This window comes from Meleagris gallopavo, chromosome 2, assembly GCF_905368555.1.
Source record: "Meleagris gallopavo chromosome 2, MGAL_WU_HG_1.1, whole genome shotgun sequence".
Taxonomy (NCBI): Eukaryota; Metazoa; Chordata; class Aves; order Galliformes; family Phasianidae; genus Meleagris; species Meleagris gallopavo.
The window spans coordinates 95,512,258-95,532,868 of NC_139405.1; the positions used below are offsets into that span (position 1 = coordinate 95,512,258).

The 20,611-nt window shown below is 44.5% G+C and overlaps 1 long non-coding RNA gene across 6 annotated transcripts in view; it reads left to right on the top strand.

The window, feature by feature from the left end:
* LOC146545090 (uncharacterized) overlaps positions 1–3,671 on the top strand; it is a 51,152-nt gene extending 47,481 nt beyond the window's left edge. Inside the window, exon 5 of one of the 6 annotated variants that reach the window (XR_014881609.1) lies at positions 1,863–3,671. This is a non-coding gene — a long non-coding RNA (uncharacterized LOC146545090). The remainder of the gene's footprint in view (positions 1–1,862) is intronic. The other 5 variants (XR_014881608.1, XR_014881612.1, XR_014881611.1 and 2 more) reach the window with 5 other exon arrangements.
* The last annotated feature ends 16,940 nt before the right edge of the window (positions 3,672–20,611 follow it).

Here is a 20,611-nt window from a genome sequence, read left to right on the forward strand (position 1 = left end):
GTTCAGAGGGATAAACATGACATTTAAGAATCAGTGGGTCTAAGCACATGAGCTGGCCAAACCTCCAGGAGCTGCTTGATCCAGCTGGACAGGCCCATGGGAGGATGTCAGCAGGAGGGACTGGTGTATGGCTTGTCTTTTCTTCCCAAGGCCAAACACAACACAAGCAAATATTCAATCAGAAGTCTTCGTCTCTATTCTAATTTTGCACAGTAGAAATCATAAAAGGCAAATATGGTGACACAACTCATAAAGTGGAGGTGTGTTGTCTAACAGTGTGAGTACAGTTGGTGTCTGAGGAAATAGAGGGACCATGTCTTTAAAGGACAATGCTCCGTTTGAAAAACAAAAGTGAAAATAAGTGTCCCCTATTTACCCAAGCCTAAAGAGATCTTACCATGTTTCTGTTCCTGCAAGGTTTGTACTTGAAGAAGTCAAAGGCTTTGCCAGGTCCAGAACCATGAGAGACATCTGAACTACAATATCCAGAGACTGGTTTATGGATCTCTACCAACACCTGCATGGCACTTCAGGTGTTAGGGAGACCTGTTTGAAGCTTGCTGTTAAGCATAGACATGGACAGAAGTGTTCATGAGGAGGGAGGATGCCTGTCCTGCACTAACCAGGAGGCTGTGGGTGCTGGGGCTTGCATGGGATGAGGGGTGGAGGCCAGGGACAAGGTTGCATACAGCCCAGAGGTACCAAATCGGAGCAGTGAGGCCAGACTTAGGCTCACCCCATGCTCTTTATAGCTACATACACAGAAGGAGAGGGCCAAAGGCAGCAGCAGATCTCCACCTCCAAAAGGCAGTGTGGGAGTGGGGGTAGGAGGGGTTGCTCCTTGCCCTCTCCCAGGCAACCAAGTGCCTCCTCAGTCAGCAGCAGTGCTGACACTGATCTGCATCTTCCCCTGGCTTCACATTAGTATCGCCTTGCACACACAACCATTACAGCCATTGCATTAGTGATAGATGAGTAATCTTAGATCCTCCTCCTGAATCACAGGGCTGGACAGTGAGACCAAAAAGAAGGGATTGCTTTTTGCCATAAAGGGATCAAAGGGTCCCTCCTCCAGCTGTCCTGGAACATCGTGCACTAACCTATTAGTAACAGGGCTTTAAGGAGCAGAAAAAGGCTTAAAAAAGTAATTCCATTAAGAGAACTACAAATACAAATACAAGGTTTATTGTGCTCGTGGGAATGCCATTCATATCCCTGCAAAGATAATATGGCATTCTCCAGTGAGAGTTGTTAATTCTTTTACTGGAAAAGTAGTTGTTTAATTGAAAAATGAAGAATTATAAAAGATATTTGATTTAACTAATTTAAACCTCTGAGCAAATTCACTGTATAATATTCACTGTATAATACCTTGCGTATGCGCCTTTCTGGAGCTGCTTTCTTGGCTAGCTGTGTTCAGGATGTGCTGTTGGTTTATCCCTGCGAAGCTGCTAACATTTATTTTTCTCCCTCACTTATAACAGGAAGGAAAAGGATTTGAAACGTAGGCAGGTCCTCTGTTTTGACCATTTTCCTTGTAGTGTTTCAAGCACACATTGCAAATGAATCCTTTCTGCAGCAAGTTGTGTCTCAGGGAGCTGAGAGGAAATAACTGGATTATGATACGATCCCAGTGAATTTGTTGTAACGTTTACAAGGCAACTCTTTTCCCATCAAAAAGGAGCTTCCTGGGAAAGTAAAGTTGAAATGATATTGCTCTGATCCTGAAAAGTTTCTGAGAAAGGAAATTAAAGGCGAATTCAGCTTTATGAACAATCATGCCTATTAGTCATCTATCAGCACTGCTTCTTGTAAGTGAGAGTGACTGTGGCTCTGCTTTATTCTGTGCTTTGTTTTCACAGACAGCCTTTTTTCTTGCAGAAGAGCGTGGATTTTGTATGGAAGATGGTTCTGAATGTCAAGACTGACGTTTTCTCAATCTGAACACAGCACTGCACACCGGCCCTGCTCTGGTTCCCACTGGTCCCAGCTACACCACATCCCAGGTGCCACACACAAGCCAGAGACACGGCCCAAGGATGAAGTAATGAGAGCTGACCTGCGGTGTGCAACGTGATCAGGGCAGCACAGAGCAGCATCGAGTGAATTTAACACACAGGTGTGTGAGCAGAGCTCACCGTGCCCCGGGCTGCACCAGCCTTCCTGCTCCCTCCCTGCTGTTCTTCAAAAAACTCCCAGCCACATACTGGCATGAACTGATCCCACTCAATTCTTGGAGTTTAGCATGCTCACAGGCTGCAGTGATTCATAGAAAGCTCCTTGTTCTGGCCCTGGAACGAGCATGTTTCAGAGCCTTTTCTTCATGCAGCTATGTTGCAGTCTCCTAAAAATGCATGTGCAGGCAGATCGTTCTGCAAATCTATGGCAACGGGCTGCATGGCGGCTGGCTGGCTGCATGACAATGTGCAAGGCTTGTGCATGGAGAAACACCACACTCACAGGGAGGAAACTTCCTAGGAATAGTAGTATTCAGCACCCACTACCGAGATATCATAGAAATCCTGCAAGATCTGACTGCTCAGAATTATTATTTGTGTACGGTGGAATATGTATTTTTTTAAGCAGCATTGTAAATTAGTTCTAGCAAAATGTAATTTGTAATTTAAATGTAAATCAGAATTGACTAAGAATATAATTAAGCTCTGAATGCCTCGGTAGTATTTGCTAACCAGACTGTTTTGTGGTGCTTTTTTCACCAAGATGTTAAAGTTCATCCTGAACACCTGCAAGTATATTATCTTTATACATGTGCAATAAATACGTAAATAATAACAAAAGCTCAGGTTATGCGCTGTTGAATTCTGGATTGATACATATGACACATTTGATGTATTTCTGCCAAAATGAAGGCTGCTTTGCACACAGGGTTAGATGATGGCTTGCTTTTCCCATGCACTTCTTCAGCTGACTTTACATACAAAGGTACCTGGGCCCGAAGCCTGCTGCTAGACATGTGGCTCTGGTTCCCTTTGACAAGCAGAACTGAAATCATTACTGACAGCTGAAATGAAGATTTTAATAATTACTCGAGCTCTTTTTTGTATAGACCCAAGAGGAGCACATCCTACGATGTGTGGTGTGTCAGTCACTTACATCAAAGTAAGTGAAAGCTGAGGCTTTGCAGCACTGGAAGGATGTTCAGCAACTTTCAGCACGCTGAGGCCAAGTGGGTTTTCTTCATACAAAGAGTGGGTATAGGTGTAGTGGGAAGCTCGGCCTTTTATGAAGGTGAGGACATACCTACCTTAGCAGAATGCAGAGTGTAAATGGTGTTAAACAGTGCTTAAATGTAACAAAGAAGGAAGATAGGGAACAAAGCGTTTCATGAGAACCTGAGAGGAATTAAGATGACTTCTCCTATCCCACACTTACCTACTGGTTTCAAAAGCAGAATGCTCCCTTCAGGTTTTGTAGCTGTCCGCATGCTTTCTGAGCCCTTCAGCTCTGCTTTCATTTGGCTGTTAAGAAAAGAAAATGGTGCAGCCGTTGGACACAGACAAACCCCGATTCAGTTCTCTTGCTCTGCGTGAGGGAAGCACAATCTCTACCACCTGGCCCTTGATGTGGAGAGCTCAGGCACTGCTGCCAGTGGAATGCCATCTCCTTTAAAGGATACAAAGCAGTGAGAATAAGAAAGTCAAGTTAGGAGATTCTGGTGCTGTATTTAAATTAATAAATAAATAAATAAATACACAGATGTTATTGTTCAGATGCAAAAATGCTTACATGCAAATTCTAAATAATTTATTGCCATCAAAATCTTATCAGCTTATCTTAACCCTAGTATACGTTTAGTCCTACGCACATTCAAATATCTTGTTTTTCTGCTGAAGCCACCTTCCATCCTTTGCCAACAGTAGTCCTCTACCAGTCCTGTCTTTCAAGAGTGCAGCTCACTGCAGAGATTAATATTATTGACTGAATGAGGCAGGCAAAGGGCAGAGAGAAAAAATTTTCCACTTCTATGGAATGTGTGATGAAAACTTTTCTTTTCCATTGAAGACTGTCACCACTGCACATAGGAAAAAGGCTGGGGAGATGGGATGGGTTGGGCGATGGGACTTGCATTATACACCAGAAATCCTTGTTCATTGCAGGGCAGTTGGACTAAATGACCTCTATGAGTCCCCTCCAGCTCAATGATTCTGTAATTCTATAAGCTGCCAAATCAAAATTCACCTTTGGTGTACTTGCTAAACCATGTATCACCAACAGTTAACGTAAACTTAGAACTAAACATGTGTCTTCTTACCAACCAGACCTTTAAGTCAGACAGAAAAACCCACTGCACAATTTTTAAATGAAATGATTTGTTTCAGAGTCCTTCAGTAGGGGACAAATTTTAAGACAGATGTAAAAACATGTGAATGAGTGATTGTTTTCAACAGAACTGACTTAAGGAGCCCAAAGGCATTTTTTAAATCTCATATTCTCTGTTCCAGTGGAAATATTATAATCAGAACGATTTTAAAAGTGAGTTGGGTTAATTTCCAACTTGGGAAAGGAGATTTTATACAGTTATATCTCATGGAATAAAAAAAAAGTAGAAATGTTGTCATTTGGGATATTTAAAATTGGATGGGCCAGAACTACCGAAACACAATTTAGACAAGAATCCAGCACTGGAAGGAGAAAATCAGCATGCAGCCAGACAGCCTTTTCAGCCCTCATTTCTGCTCTACCCGTGTTTTTCCCAGTGGTCTATTTATCTGAGCACACCGACTCCTCTCAAGATAAACAGAAAGGATTAATCTTGACAAAGAGACTCTCTGAGAGGCTGGGAACCACGAAGAAGGAAGAGGGGAGTAACGCAATTATTTTTGCGCTTTATAAATAATTTGTAGCTGAAATAAGTAAAATTATACACAGCAGCATTCAGATATATTTTCCTCTCTACCCCAAGGGAATTAAATTGCAAACACAGAGAAAGAGATACAGTAAAATTATTTTCTAGTGAGTAGTATTTGGAAGAACACTGTGCTTTTGGACAAGAGGGAATGGGCTCATGCTGAGACAGAGGAGGTTCAGGTTGGGCATCAGGAAAAATTTCTTCTCAGAATGAGTGGTGAGGCACTGGCACAGGCTGCCCAGGGAGGTGGTGGAGTTGCCATCCATGGAAGTATTCAAGAAATGTAGAGATGTGGTACTGAGGGACATGGTCTAGAGCAGTCACAGGCACGGACTGGTGGCTGGACTAGATGATCTGAGTGATCTTTCCAAGCTTACTGATTCTATGCTTCTTGTGCGCCTGCTCCTTCTCTCAGGACATGGCCCATTGGATGGACATGGCAGACGTCCTCCCGCGTGGTCCTAGTGGCTTGCAGTGTGCTGACAAACAGGAGCAGCTCAGATTTGTTAACTGGTTTTACTGTGAGTAGAAATTTCCTTGTTGATCTGCTCAAGTTTGTGCACCACCTGGTGCAGAAATGCAAGGAGAAGGAAAAGCACAATGCTGAACGTACACAAAAAGCTTATGAATATGCAGTGTTTTGGTACAGAAAATCATTTTCATTCTAGTAGGGCATTTTCCCCCTCTTCATTAGTGTGTGAGCTTCCAAGGCCTTGTTTCTAATGACGTGCTCCTTTCTGCTCCTCATGCAATCACAGTGCAGCTGAGGCTAATAGTGTTGTCCTGGTCCATTGTGTGCAGCCCTGCTCCAGCAGGGACACCCAGAGCAGGGTGCCCAGCACCACGTCCAGGGGCTTCTGGACCTTAGCCACCATTCAGATATCTTCTGAGTCCTCTGGCACATAACTACACATTTGCTCAAATGAGCTTCCATCAGACTTTACCAGGGAAGAAGACACGGCACAGTGGGCAGCAGTGTTACATGAGAGAGCTTCCCCATCTGGGTGGACACAACCTTTTGGCAAGGGGAAACTGCCTGGGGGAGAAATCAAGTATAACCATGGTCAAAGGCATGGCAGTGTAGGTGATATAAAATTTGCAGTCTGTACCAATGTCATCAGAAGCCAGGTTTATAATAGCTTGATAGGTGACAATTCACGTTTACCTTTGTGGTCAGAAATAAATTACTGACAATTGTTTATAACATTAACATATTTTACAATGCATAAACATAAACAATAATTCACAAATACTAAAGATAGCATTTCGCAGTGATTAAAAACTAGTTAATTCCTTATACTTAAGGAGCGAATTTGTTCACATAGGGGAAAGAATGCTGAGCTGCTGCAGAGGCTGTTTCTGTTGGTTCAGCTTCAGCTCTAAAATGTGCTGGAAAAAGAGGGGAAGGTGGAACTGTTCAGAGGAACTGTTGTACCCCAGGGATGCTGTGCTGGGGCAGTTGGCTGTATGATGGGGTGATGTGTGCTTGCCCTGTAACCAATGCGATTTTCGTCTGTTTGGTCCTGTGGCTGGAGCTTCTGTGGCTATCTGGGCAGATGGAGGAACCGGTTCAGTTGAAAGCTGAAGCTTACTGGTTTTGGCCAAAGGTTGCTGTGCTTTTGGCAGTTGTGGCCGTTGCAGTTACAAAGCCAAGGAACTAATGGAAATACTAAATTCCGAATTATGCCTTTTTTTAGAAGTTTGCAGAGGGATATCTGATAACTTCGCAGGGAATCAAAAGGGTCTTGAGAAAGGTATTTAAATGGAATATAACACTGAGATGGAGAAAGAACTATGTTTGGAAAAACACACCAGTCAGACTCCCTGGGGACGGTCCTTGTTTCTTTTTCCTTTCTAATTGCAGAATATCAAATGCTACATAATCCTGTAGTATATGCAGTGTGCAACAGTATGCATTAATAATAAGAAACATGTACAGTGCTTGACATCTTCACTAATTAATCTCTCAGCACCCTGTGGGCTAAGCATGGTTACTCTTGCAGAAGCTGAAAGGTTGAAAGAGCTACTGCAGGGTGGGAACAGCAGAGGGCTAAGAGCTTCAGCCCTGCACCTTCCTCCTCATGGCCTTACACACCATGGACTATCACACAGGGATAACAGTTAAGCAAAGTGTGAAGTTTTTCATTTGACACTTCTTTGGAACAGTAAGATGTTACTCATCATTTTGTCCTCTGGGAGAAAGGTGACCCTAAAGTCAAATAAAAGACCCTGAAGTGACAACAAGCCATTCCCCTGCTCTATGCTATCATTAATATTGCATGTTTGAATCAGGATATGAACCACCAGTGTTCATATCCCACCCCAAAACCTGGAGACCCGATCTGGATGGGGTGCTCTGGATTGTGCCCAATGTTAGAGAAGGTCTGAGCCCAGTTCACAGGGCTGGCCAGGGGGTGGCTCTGCACCTTCTATCCTGCTGGGCACATCTCTACGCGTCTTCAGACATCTGTCAGTTGTGCTTGATGACAGATGCTGTTTGGTGGTCTTAGTCAAAACCTGAGCGATGCAGGTAGACAAATTCAAGGTCATATTCTATGGGTGCCATTTGTACTTCTGATTTGATGTATCGAAGGATTTAATATCACCACGATTGGAAAAGCATAACTAAAATTTCCAACCAGAATGGTTTTACTTAAACTTTCCCTTCATACTTATATTTGCAATAAAACCACCTGCCACAGAACTGCTGCATATGGCCACTTGTCACCACTTGGGCTACCTGAGCAGGCCATGCAGCAGAACTGCAGCTCTGCACTGGGAGCTCCATGCTGTCGAACCAACCCACATGCCGTAGCTCTGGCCAGCTTCCATTTTCTGGCTAATTTTCAAGAGATTGGTGGGACTGAAGGACGCCCCATTCCTTCGGATAATCAGCCAAAATATGTTCAACAGAGGCAGAATTAAGGTGAGTAATCCATTCTTTTTTTCTGCGCTGGAGCGGGACCTACTCTGTCTGGGAGTAGAAGGTAATTCTAACCTACTGCTAATGATGCCAAATTCATCCATCATGGTTGTCTCCTTCCCTCTGGCATGCAATAAGTAGAGGACAAGGAAGTTGGAGTAGATAAGCACTGTGAGGTCTCCAGTTGAGCAAAGCACTGAAATACCAGCATTTCAGTCTTGCTGAATTCGGCAAGTTTGCACAAGGCCTCATACACATAGCATCAGCAAAATGCTTCTTTATTAAGATAACCAGGCCTAAGGGAAAAAATATACGAAGTTCTTTTCCTTATTATATGTGTGTATTTAACTGATTACATGTGCAATCCCCCAGTGCCCTTTGGTTCTGTCTGTGCTCTCGTGCCCAGGCACCAGTGCCATGGCTCTGAGGACCCAATAATTCTGGGCCTGACTTCATGATGGGCTGAGCTGACTGAGCTCTGCTCCAATAACACAATTTCTGCACAAGGTTTTATCATGTTTTATCATCAGTTTTTTGTTAATTCCTGCTCTGTTTCAAATAACAAGGCTTCTCATTTTCTACCCCGCATGTTGAGTATCTGATGGATGACCGGTGTTTTTCTTAACAATAGCCCACCAAATCTATCCCCAGGGTTACACTGCTCCAAGCAGCAGATGAATCCCAGGAATTAGCTTAATCTGTTACCTTTGGTTTCGTTTTCCACAAAACATCTGTAGAGAAGACAAATAAGGACAAAGCAATGCGGCGATAAAACCAGCACACAAGCAAAACTAAAAATAACCCAGCAAACCGTTCTCACTGGGCAGTATAAATATTGCCTTCAGGTTAAAAATATATCTTGGAGGATATAGAACCCTTAAAAAACATAATAGATTCCAGACAATGACACTTCCTCCCAGCCAGCCCAGGAGCGGGTGTTTGCCAGTAAAGGATGTGCTCTGCTCTGCTGAGGAAGCGGCGGTGACTATCCCACCATGGAGACTCCAGTCCTGGCTATAAAAAGATCAGCTTATCTCCTGGCAAATGTCCTTACATGGGGAGTATCAGCAGCAACAACAGCAAAGGGGGGCTGGCATTGGGGTGTTCTGTTTGAAATTGGCAGAGGCAGTTTTACTCATTTTTCTCTCTTCTCTAGAGGCAGGGCACTTCTTTTTCATTGGACACAGCCAAGATTGGACTTCCCTACTGCATTAGGCTCTGCCACATCTCTGGATGATCCAAAGAGAAAAACCACATGGGCTGAGGTGTCTATCACCTGCAATGAGAGACAGGCAGTGCTTAGAGGAAGAACTGGAGTGCCTGGTGCTGTTGCTGTAGTTGTCCCTGTTCATTGCAGGGAAGTTGCACTAGATGGCCTGTAAGTGTCCCTTCCAGCTCAAATGATTCTAAGATTCTATGATTAACCAAAAGGAAGCATCACTGCCCTTGGCTTTATTTTTCAGAAAACACAGAAGAAAGGATGCTTTTTTTCTATGCATAATAATAATAAAGTAAAAAATAATAGAAATATACAGAGTGAATAATTTAGAAGCATTTGGGAGTGTTGAAAACAATTTGGAAAGTTCTTTAGGCTAATTTCATGAACCACAACAGAGCTGTAGCGGGTAGGAACACTCTTGCATCTCATTTCTCACCATCTTTGAGCACTGGGTTTGTCAGTGTGATCTCTCCCTGCAGCCTGCTCTGCACAACATGGCAGCCCCACGGTGCCTACCCTACCAGCCCTCCCCACACGTGGGTCTTGCTGTCCTGTGCTGGCATCATTGCACAGCCCTCGTGTTCATCTGGATGTGCTTCAAAGTCAGCTCAGTATCAGCACCTTCATTGGAGCATAAGGGAATGATTTCCACCCCACATTTTTCCTTTTGTCTCAGATTTTCCTGCTTGCCCTGGCACTGATTTCCTCAAAACTCACTGGCTTGGATGCCGTAGTGACCAGAACTGGATGCTGAGTTGGACTTCATAACCAAAGGGTCACAGTGCTGCTGAAGCTGTGTCCATCTCTGGGCCTCTGAGTCCATCGGGCCCAACCCTGCTCCAGCAGGGACACCCAGATCAGGGTACACTGCATCTGTGGGCTTCTGCAGAGCTCCAAGGAGACCCCACAGCTCTGGGCAGCCTGTGCTCCATCACCTGCACTGCACAGAATTGCTCCCTGTGCTCGGAGGGAAATTCCTGTGTTCCAATTTGTACCCAGTGCCTCTTGTCCCGGTTCTGGGCATCACTGTCAGAGTCTGGCTCTGTCTTCTGTTCACTCTGTTCATGCATCTCTGGACATGGACAGGATTACCAGAGCCTCCTCTTCTCCAGGAGCCGTGCAGTCCCAGCTCTCTCAGCCTTTCCTCATAGGAAAGGAGCTCCAGCTCCCTTATCCCTGTGGGTCACTTCCAACTCAGGATATCCTGTTCTGTTAAAATCCGTGCTCACCTTGCCATTGCCCCCAGTTCAGAATACTTCTGGTAACTCTGTCTGCTTCCAGTAACTTCTGCAACAGCAGCACTTGCCTGCCTGTGCGTCCTGGAGAGCTGAGCACCTCCAGAGGGAGCATTTGCCCCATCTTAGAGCTGCCACCCAAAGCAAACCTCCTCTCTCAGCTCAGATTGAAGTAGTTAATAACAAGCAAAATGAATCCTACTTTAGCTTGCAGTTGCCACTACACTGATACACCAGTCTATGCACGTCCTTCATACCAGTGATCTGCTGTCAATTTTTGAATGATATTTTACTACTCTAATTCCATCAAATGTTATCCCTAGATTCCTATTTCAGATGTGTTCCTGGCATTTTGTGGTTTACAGGAATAATTTTTAGACATTTATTATGTGACATTTCACAGCTTGGTCTTCAGTAGAAGCAATGTTGTTTTTGTTCCTTCATTTCTGCATGTTCATTTGAGGTGCAAAAAAAGACGACAAAATCCATCCTGAGTCCTTCTGCACCCTGAGCTTTTATTTCTGAAGCAGCAGAAGGCAAGTGAGGTGGACTTCTGTAGCTCTCTTTTTAGCAGGCTAGCTTAACTGAGGGAATGGTGGGAGAACTCATTTTCTAAAGAAGAGAAAGTTGGATGTTATACGGTAGGTCATCCTTTGCTACCCAGTAGCTTCAATCCAACAGAACATTAACAACCAAACTACAGAAACCAAGCTTTTGTACATTATTCCAAGACATATGGAAATTTTAATATGCTCTTTAATGTAGTAGAGAAAATACACTGGCACAGCTGTCCAGAGAGCTGTGGGTTCCCCATCCCCAGAGGTATGCAAGGCCAGGTTGGGTGGGCCCTGGGCAGCCTGAACTGGTGGGGGGCAGCCAGCCCAGGCCAGGGGTTGGGTGGGTGGGCTGTGAGGTCCCTTCCAGCAAACCATCCTTTGATGCTATGATTCTGTCTGGGAGATGTGATCTGCAGTCAGTGCTGGGGGACCTATGCAAGGCAGTGTCACATCACTTGTAAGAGCTCTCTGACGCTCCTGGAGAAAAATGCATTAAAATATCCTTGGGATGTTGCTACAGAACAATCAGCAACCCTTCTTCCCTTCCTATTCCTGCAATGTCTGCACATTCACAGGTTTCTCTTGCTATCGCAAAAAATCATAGATCTTCCTTATGGTTTTCAATTTTGTTTTGTAATCTAACAGGAAGAGATATAAGGGGCTCTGAGCACCTGATGGAGCTGTAGGTGTCTTGTTTGTTGCAGGGGAGTTGGACCAGATGGCCTTTAAAGGTCCCTTCCAACTCAAGCAGTTCTCTGATCCTATGATATCCTTCTTCAGACGCAGTTTGCTGTAGCAGGGTTGTTCAGAAATACCAGCGACAAAAATGTTCTACAGATGTTGCTACAGAAATTCTGAGGCTTCTTCCTCTGTTTTTTGAAGAGATCCTGAAGTTCCTGCAGAAAGACACTTCCAGCTGGAAACTGGAAAAGCTGACCAAAGCCTCAGCTTTGCCTCCATGGCTGCTGTCATCATGTCTCTTCACTGCAATGGAAGCAGCACAGCTGCCCCTTCAGCAGCAGGTCTAGGATCTACATAGCTCAGGAAATGTACTTAATAATTAACTTACATTTGTACAGAAGCTGCTTCTGATAACGTTGACTTTGTTTTAAATCTTATTCCGATGACTTAGAAAATAGAAATCCCCATGGATTTGGATGCTTGTCCAGTAGGTGCTCAGTGTGAGTAAATTATAACCTGCTTTCCCATCAGTGGTGCCTCTGCCCCGACCATGCTCTGCAGCCCGTGCTGAACGCACCAATTTCCTGAACAAAGTGAATAAAGTGGCATAAGCCTTTAAGTGCCTTTCCACTGACTCCCATACTCAAATTAAACATGCAAATGAGAACATTAAAAGGGATGACTTATTCATGTTCTTAGGCAAAGCATACATATTAAATCAATGTACGTGTCTCAAAGAAGGCATTAAATGCTGACTCTTGGAAAGCGTTGTGTAGGAAACTGTACTACAAACTGTTCACTTTATATTTTTTATTGTTTAATATGAAACTTGGGAAGGCAGAGTGTATTGATTCTATCATCTTAAATATGTGACAACTTATAGTAACTCCTCATTTCTGAATGTATATTTAATGAAGCACACAGCATTTAAAGCAGGCATTAGGAGTGTAAGTTTTATCCCTTTAACATTTTAGGAGTACATGTCAGGCTAACAACTGAACAAGGGCACAGCTCCTCCAGCACAGCACGTCAGGCAGCAAGTTGTGGTTGCTGTAAAGCGGCAGCATGGGATTGCATTTACCAAGCTTCAGAAGTGCAGAAGAGAACATTTATAACAGTGACAGAGACTGGCTTTAACTTGCGTCTTTTTTTCTGAATCCTGTTTTCTTTCGTTTACTGTTCTGCTGAAAATTATTTGCAGATGCACTTTAAGTTCTCCTTATTTGAGGAGGGAAGGCAGGAAAAGCCATCAGTCAGCAATATTTTCTGTGAAATCACAAGGCATGAACCATAGGGCGGTGAGGTCCTGGCACAGCTGCCCAGAGAGCTGTGGGTGCCCCATTCCCACAGGAGCTCAAGGCTGGGTTGGGTGGGCACTGGGCAGCCTCAGCTGGTGGGGAGCAGTCAGCCCATGGCAGGGGTTGGCTGGGTGAGCTGTGAGGTCCCTTCCAACCCAACCATCCTTTGATTGTATTATTCTGTCTCAGGGCTGTAGTGATCTGTAGTTAGTGTCTCCCCATTCCTATCAAGGAAAGGCAGAAAGCATGCTGAGCTAACTAAGCCAACAGATAGCTTAAAGGCAGAGTTAGGAAGAATGGTTTCTGCACATTCAGCTGCTGGAAAGCTTTTGCAGGGGGAAAATTGTCTTTGGTGGTTGAACTGCATTTGTATATGGAGTGCAAAACTGCTGGGGTTAAGACTGGAAGAGACAGAAGTTACCTCGCCTCAGGTTAAACGTCAGGAAAGGAAAATGCAAGAAGTGGGAAGAAGAAAAAAAACAGTGTAACAAAGAGAGGAATCTGGAAAGCAAGGAGAAAACACAAGGGCACTAGTGGGCGGTAATGGTAGCAATGGGTTGATAGAGGTCTTTTCCAACCTTAATGCTTCTATGATTCCATAGGTGACCAGGCAAGCACAAGGCAGTGAGATTACTGTACTCACTTGGGAGCTGAGTGAGGTCGGGTTCCTGCAGCAAGGACACTGTGTGAGTCTTTGCAGTGGGGTATTGGAGCCAAAAGTGTTAGTGTGGGTATACAGGGGTTGGCAGGCACCTGGTGACATGGCCTCTCTTTCTTCCAGAGGAAGGAAGGCACACTGCAATATTGCTAGGCAGGCAGTGGGACCAATGAAAGACCTCTTGTTCCTACACAGAGGTCAGAAAAAAAAAAGAAAAAAAAAAACAGTATCAGTAATAAAGCTGAGGGTACAATTGGTGTGAGAGCACAGATGTCACTCGGTCTGGACCACTGGGAGAATTTTCTAACAAGATATACACAAAACCGGATGGAGGCAGTGCTAATTTAGACAGAGTGAGAGTGTTAGGGAAGAGGTGGCTGCACAAAATAGAGCCTTGATCAAGCAGATCATAGTGGATTTTGATTAAACTGAATGGAAATGTAAACACATCCGTGCTGTGTGTTCTTCTGGGTTTTCATTTTGGCCTTTTTTAATTTCAAAGCAGCAAATCCAACTGAACTAATGAAGTTGGGGAATTGACTGTAGAGGAGATTCCTGAAGTCAAAGACATAAAAAAATGTATTTCATGTTTGCATTTCAGAAAGGAGAACAAGCTCACGGAGAAGAACTCCAGTCCTAACTGATGACAATCCACCTTGAGAAGGATATGAGGAATATGCACAGGGCCTGTAATGGAAAAAAAAGGAGCTGATTAACATGGAAAATTACATCTTGCAGGTCAGAAAGTGTGGAGAGAAAGTGAGAACTGCCAAAAGTTGAGTCATGTTAGACCTAGCAAAGGAAATTAAAAACACGTTGTAAAATATTCTCTAGCCATATAAATAAACAGAGAAAAAACAGATTCTGAGTCTGCTCTGCAGGTTGGGTGAGGATTAAAGATAACCTAGGTGTGGGCCAAAATCTAAATGAAAACTGCTTTAGTTTTCAATAAGTGCTATGACACATGGGGCAAAGATAGCATGGATTGTGGAACAACTGAGCATCTGAAGCAGAGACAGATATCAAAGAGCTTTTCAGATGGATAGGACATCCTCTATCCAAACCGTGAAAGGACCAGCACATGAACCAACCAAGTCCAAGTAGTTCACGTAGTAGGTGCACTGACTCAATAACACACAATGAGAGAAGAACGAGAGTAGTTTCTGTATTGCAGAAAGTGTGAAAATTCTGATCTAGCTAAATATCATTGGTTTGATTTCAACCAATGAAGAGGCAGACACAAAGCATCACTTAGTACAATCTGACCAAAGGTAGTTCACACAACACTAACTCGATATCTTTCTTAGCAGGAAAATCCCCTAACTTTTTCTTATTTTATTTTCATTAAAACATTTCACATTATGTCTCAACAGAAACTGTTAATTAAATGAGAACATATCCATTGTGGGTGAAGAATTGGCTAAAATGAAAATGGCTGATAAATAATTAATGGTGTAGAAAAAGGCTATTTAGGCAGTTACTGAAGGATTAATCTTGGAATCAACTTAACTATTCTTATTAGTGAGCTTAACGCATAAGTATGCCCATATTAATGGCATTTACCACTGATAAAGACAGAAAAATCAGAATACACTTCAGAAAACTTGAGGAAATTAAAGGACCTTGAGAAGAAGAAAAGGATGGACTTCATAGAATGGGTTGGAAGGGACTTCAGGGATTATCAACTTCCAACCCCCTGCCACAGTCAGGGCCACCAACCTCCAGATTTGGTACTAGACCAGGTTGCTCTGGGCCCCATCCAACCTGGCCTTGAACCCTCCAGGGACGGGGTATCCACAGCCTCTCTGGGCAGCCTGTTCCAGCAACTCACCGGTCTCTCCGTAAAGAACTTCCCCACAATATCCAATCTAAACCTTTCCTCCTTGAGATTAAAACCATTCCCCCTTGGCTATCTACCCTTGCAAAAAGTTGATTCCCCTCCTTTTTGTAATCCCTCTTCAAATACTGTAAAGCTGCTATAAGGTCTCCTTGCATCCTTCTCTTCTTCAGGCAGAACAAGCCCAGCTCCCTCAGCCTGTCCTTGTAGGGGAGGTACTCCAGCCCTCTGATCATCTTTGTTGCCCTCCTCTGGACCCTCTCACACTGCTCCACAACTTTCCTGCATTGGCAACCCTAGACCTGGACACAGTACTCCAGATGGGACCTCATGAGGACAGAGTAGAGAGGAACAATCACCTCCCTGTTCCTGCTGGCCATCCCTCATAAAATCATAGAATCATAGAATTGCTCAGGTTGGAAAAGACCTTAAAGATTATCAAGTCCAACCACGACCTAACCATATACCCTAACTCTGACAACTCTCTGCTAAATCATTCCTGAGCACCACATCCAAACGGTTTTTAAACGCATCCAGAGATGGTGACTCAACCACCTCCCTGGGGAGCCTATTCCAGTGCTTAACAACCCTTTTGGAAAGAAGTTTTTCCTGATATCCAACCTAAACTTACCCTGGCACAACTTAAGGCCATTTCCCCTCATCCTGTCACCTGTCACCAGTGAGAAGAGACCAGCCCCGCTCTCACTGTAAGCACCTTTCAGATATTAGAAGAGAACAATAAGGTCTCCCTTCAGCCTCCTTTTCCCTAGATTGAACAGCCCCAGTTCCTTCAGTCTCTCCTCGTAGGGCATATTCCCCAAGCCCTTCACAAGCCTTGTTGCCCTTCCTTGGACCTGCTCCAGAATCTGAGGTGGCCAAAACTGAACGCAGTACTCGAGGTGAGGCCTCACCAATTCCAAGTACAGAGGCAGGATTACTTCTGTGGTCCTGCTCACCACACCATTCCTGATACAAGCCAGGATACCACTGACCTTCTTGGCCACCTGGGCACACTGCTGGCTCATATTCAGCCAATTGACTGTCAGTACACCAAGGTCCCTTTCCATCAGGCAGCTTTCCAGCCACCCTTCCCCAATCCTGTAGGTTTGCCTGGGATGCCTGTAGGGTTGCCCCTCATCTGATGGAGCCCAGGATATATTAACTTGTAGGATAGGGTCACGTATATTTTTAAAAAATGGCTTTTCTATAAGCTTGGAATTAATCTTCTCACAGACAAAAGACCTGAGAATACTTGTGCCTTTAAGGCAGGTAGCTATGGTGAAAGAAAAGGCAATTCTGGTGTTTGCAACCCTAGGCTTTCTTTGTAGTCAATGGGGAGAAAGAAGGAAGTGTGATTTCCCATTTTAACAGACGAATGGCCTGTGTAAGAGACTTACCTTAAACCTCCCTAAGCTTTATATGCCTCACTTAGGTTAGATGCAGCTCCCCGAGAAATGCTGGCATGAAAGCCCTGCTCCGCTCCCCATGTTGTCTTGTAGTGCTGCTGACTTCTGTTCGAAGCAGTCTGTGGGAAGTAAGCACAGCTATGAAAGTTAGACACCTCAAATTTCAATTATTTCGGAAAGGACAGGGAGTCTCAACTCTACCTTTTGCAGCCTGCCTTTTGAAACTGCTGCTTGCGGTGAGCTCAGCTACAGCAAAGTGCTGCTGTGGGTAGAGACATTCCTACAGCGATGTTCACCGGGCATCACCACACTGATTCACAGTGGGAATCGCTGCCTCGTACTTTGCTGATACTTGCAGCTACATCACCGGAGGATGCAATGCTGGGAGTTGTATTTTTGTGCAATCTGTGAGCCTACTGGATTGCAGGATGGCAAAGCCCGAGGTACTGCTCTCAGCTTGATGTCCGCCGTTGGGCACACAATGAAGATGGTGTCCCAGGTGCCTCAGGAGGTCATCCCTGGAGGTATTGTGCTGCTTATGGCTTGCAAAAATGCAAAATGCCGATGTGAAATTCCTGCAAAATGCTATTTGTCCTCTTGATTTTGGTTTATTTTTTCTGCTCTGTGCATTGCAGTGCTGCATTTCTCACCCAGACTGTTGCTAGGAGACACAATGTGCTTCAGCAGCATCACCTGGCTCCTGAGTAGGGTGCTTGCACCTCCCATTCTCTGTCAGAAACCTGAAGGGAAACACTGCATTTCTTTATGCCTGCAGTGACTATAAAGAGCCATCCATGTCCTGTGTAGGTGAGTGCACACTCTGCTTGCTGCACAGGTCTTCATGCTAAAGTACAGAAGCAGTCATTCCCCTGGCCATTGGGTTTGCTTCTGCTGACAGGCAGGGTAGAAATTACTCCATAGTATGGAAGAAAGCCACTCTCTATGTAGCTTTCCCAGGGAGAAGCAATCAACCAAGGGAAAGAGGATGCAAAGTGGGAGTGCCTCCAGCCTTTCTCTCATGAAATAGGGCCCCTGCTTTCACTGGGTGCTGCAGGGTGAGTTCAGGTATTAGGGAAAGGTGGGGCACACCCCCTGGCAGGGTGAAAGTCCCATGGGGAACGCTCTGGGAACTGTGAATTCTAGCTGTTGCAGTAGGGTTTCCTCTGCAAGCACCTGTGTGCACACCATGTGATGAGGGGAGGGATTCTGTCATGCTCATCAGGCCCAGTGAGACCGACAGGGACAATTAGACACTGAGGGGAAAGATAAGGATCACTAATCAACTTGCAAATCATCTAATCAAACCATGCTCTTCACATCCCACTGTTCCAGTGGATTTATAACTGTAATTATCCTATTTAAATTTTTTCCCCAATCAATTCTACATGAGTATTTATCTTTGTGCACTAAACATATTGTCCTCCATAGATCCAAGGAGTTTTTTATAGTCGTGCTCCTCAAGCAGGCACCTTGCATGGCAGCTCTTAACCTTGATGCATGTACAGAGGCAGAATAGTGCTTCTGGGACACTGCTTTTGGCTGACGTGCAGCATTTGATGGCACATAAATATATACTTTGCATTTATCTATAGAGTACTTTTGTTAGGGATTCTGTAGGAAATCAGAGGAAATCTTAGTGGATGATGTAGCTGAACTATTAAAGATTTGCAGAAATTTTTTTAGAACAGTTTGATTCTCAGAGCAACTCAGATCCTTACATCTTTGGTTTGACAGTGGGACTTGCCTCTTCACATCAGCTACACCCAATACATCACATATTGCAGGAAGAGCAGTCTCCTTAGGAAATACTTACATTCCCTAACATTATACATTTCAAGTGAAGTTTTTGAAGAGCTTTCTCCTTTCCATAAAGGAAAATCCCAGTAGAAGTGCAGCGGCCACTTTTAGGCCTCTGGGAGTATTCTGAAAAGCCTTTTTAGAGCCAGTGACACCGAAAGTAACCAGAAATCCTTGACTTCCCCAGATGGGAATCCCTCCACATCCCAGGACATGATACTTCAGGTGGAAACAACCGTATGGAAGGACCTTATCCCTCTTCCCTTCCACTCCTCAAGTGGAGAGTGTGTTGGGAATGTGCTTCTCCTGTGAGGAGGTGCTAAGGGAGCGGAGACTGTCCAGTCTGAGAAGGGGATGGGGAAGGGGAATCCCATCCCATGTCCATAAATACCTGAGAGGAGAGTGCAGAGAGAGCAAAGCCAGACTGTCGGTGCCCAGGGCCAAGACAAGAGGCAGTGGGCACAAACTGGAGCACAGGAGGTTCCCTCTGAGCACCAGGAGCACATCTGTGCAGTGCAGGTGATGGAGCACAGGCAGCCTGGAGGATGTGTGATCACCTCCATAGAGCATTTCAGAAGTCTCCAAACACAGTGCTGGGCAACCTGCTCTGGGTGCCCCTGCTGGAGCAAGGCTGGGCCCAATGCAGCTGGAGGGCCACCTAACCCCAACCCCTCTGTGATTCTATGAAAAGCTGCAGCTTCTGGTGCAGATCTCTTCTGATAGGCTCTTTTAGATTTCTCGAGCTGTCAAAATTCTTGGCAAGAAATTCAGAAGATTCAAGGTCAACAAAGTAATGGGAGCCACTGCATTTGTAAATTATCCATGGAGGAAAATGTAGTCTTGTCCATGGTACCGAGCCAACGTGCTAAAGACAAAAATAAAATTTAAAAATGATTTGTATAAGTAAAACTTGTCCTAAATAATATTAATGACAGTGCTATTATCGGGATTGTAGAGTGTGTAAAGCCAGGGAAAATTTTAGTCATTTTTAAGCATAGATCTTTGGAGCAGGGGAATGGATAGACATTCGCCAGCTGTAAAAGAAACTGCATCTTCATGCTGCACTACTCAACTTGCTGTGGCAAATCCCACCAGATAAACCCTTTTACTGACCTAGGAATTTCAATCCCCTGCCATGTATTCCTCCATTGCAGTAAGAAGCAAGTGTATGTCACTCAGGAAATTGGAGAACTTTAGTAAAAAGGAAACAAATCCCACCTCCTAAATCAAGAAGATTTTGTGGCCATTGATGCTTTCCATATGTGGTGATGCTGTATGCTGAGCCAACAACATCTCTACATCTGCAGTCTCAAAGCTTAGAGGTGGCTGTAACACATCAAGCTCAGCTCTGTGTTGCTACTGGAATAACAGACTTCAACCAGTTGCCAAAATTAAAAATAAAACGAGCCCCCTCTCTAAAATGTATTTATGAATTTCAAATAGGAGGGGGACATGACAAACAGTTGGTAAAAGCAGCAATTCATTGAATAAATAAATAAATAAGCTACCTAAATTCCAGAAGAAGCATTGAATGACATTTATTGAAACTGAAGCAGTTCCTTCAGTCATACATACAGCACATTTAGGGCAGTTCTCGGAAAGTTCAGGGAAAGTTGACCAGGAAGGAAAAGATCCCTAAAGAGATGCAGAAGAGAAGAGAGCACCTTTCCAAGCCTGGCTTTATTGCTTGGTTTGGAGTTAATCCAGACTGGCTCCAGTAGAACAGTTTTTTCTGTCTGGGCTCCTCTGCCACAGTTTTACAAGCAGTGTGCTCAGAATTACAAAATAAATGTGCAGCTACACAGCCCAGAGCTCTCGTTCTGGAGCAGCACAGCTCCCTGCTCCATAGGTTTTATTGTGTCTGGATATGGCTGGCAGAGGCAGATCTACACAGCAGACAAGACTGACCAGAAGGTATAGGAAATTTTTCACCGACAGAGCTGTGTGTGCCTCATCCCCACAGGCACTCAAGGCAGGGTTGGGTGGGCGCTGAGCTGGGGGAGTCAGCCAGCCCATGGCAGGAGGTGGTTGAGTGGGCTGTGAGGTCCCTTCCAACCCAACTGTCCTGCGATTCTACGATTCTGATTCTATAGTACTATGGTTCCATGATGCTATGAAGCGCTGATTTCG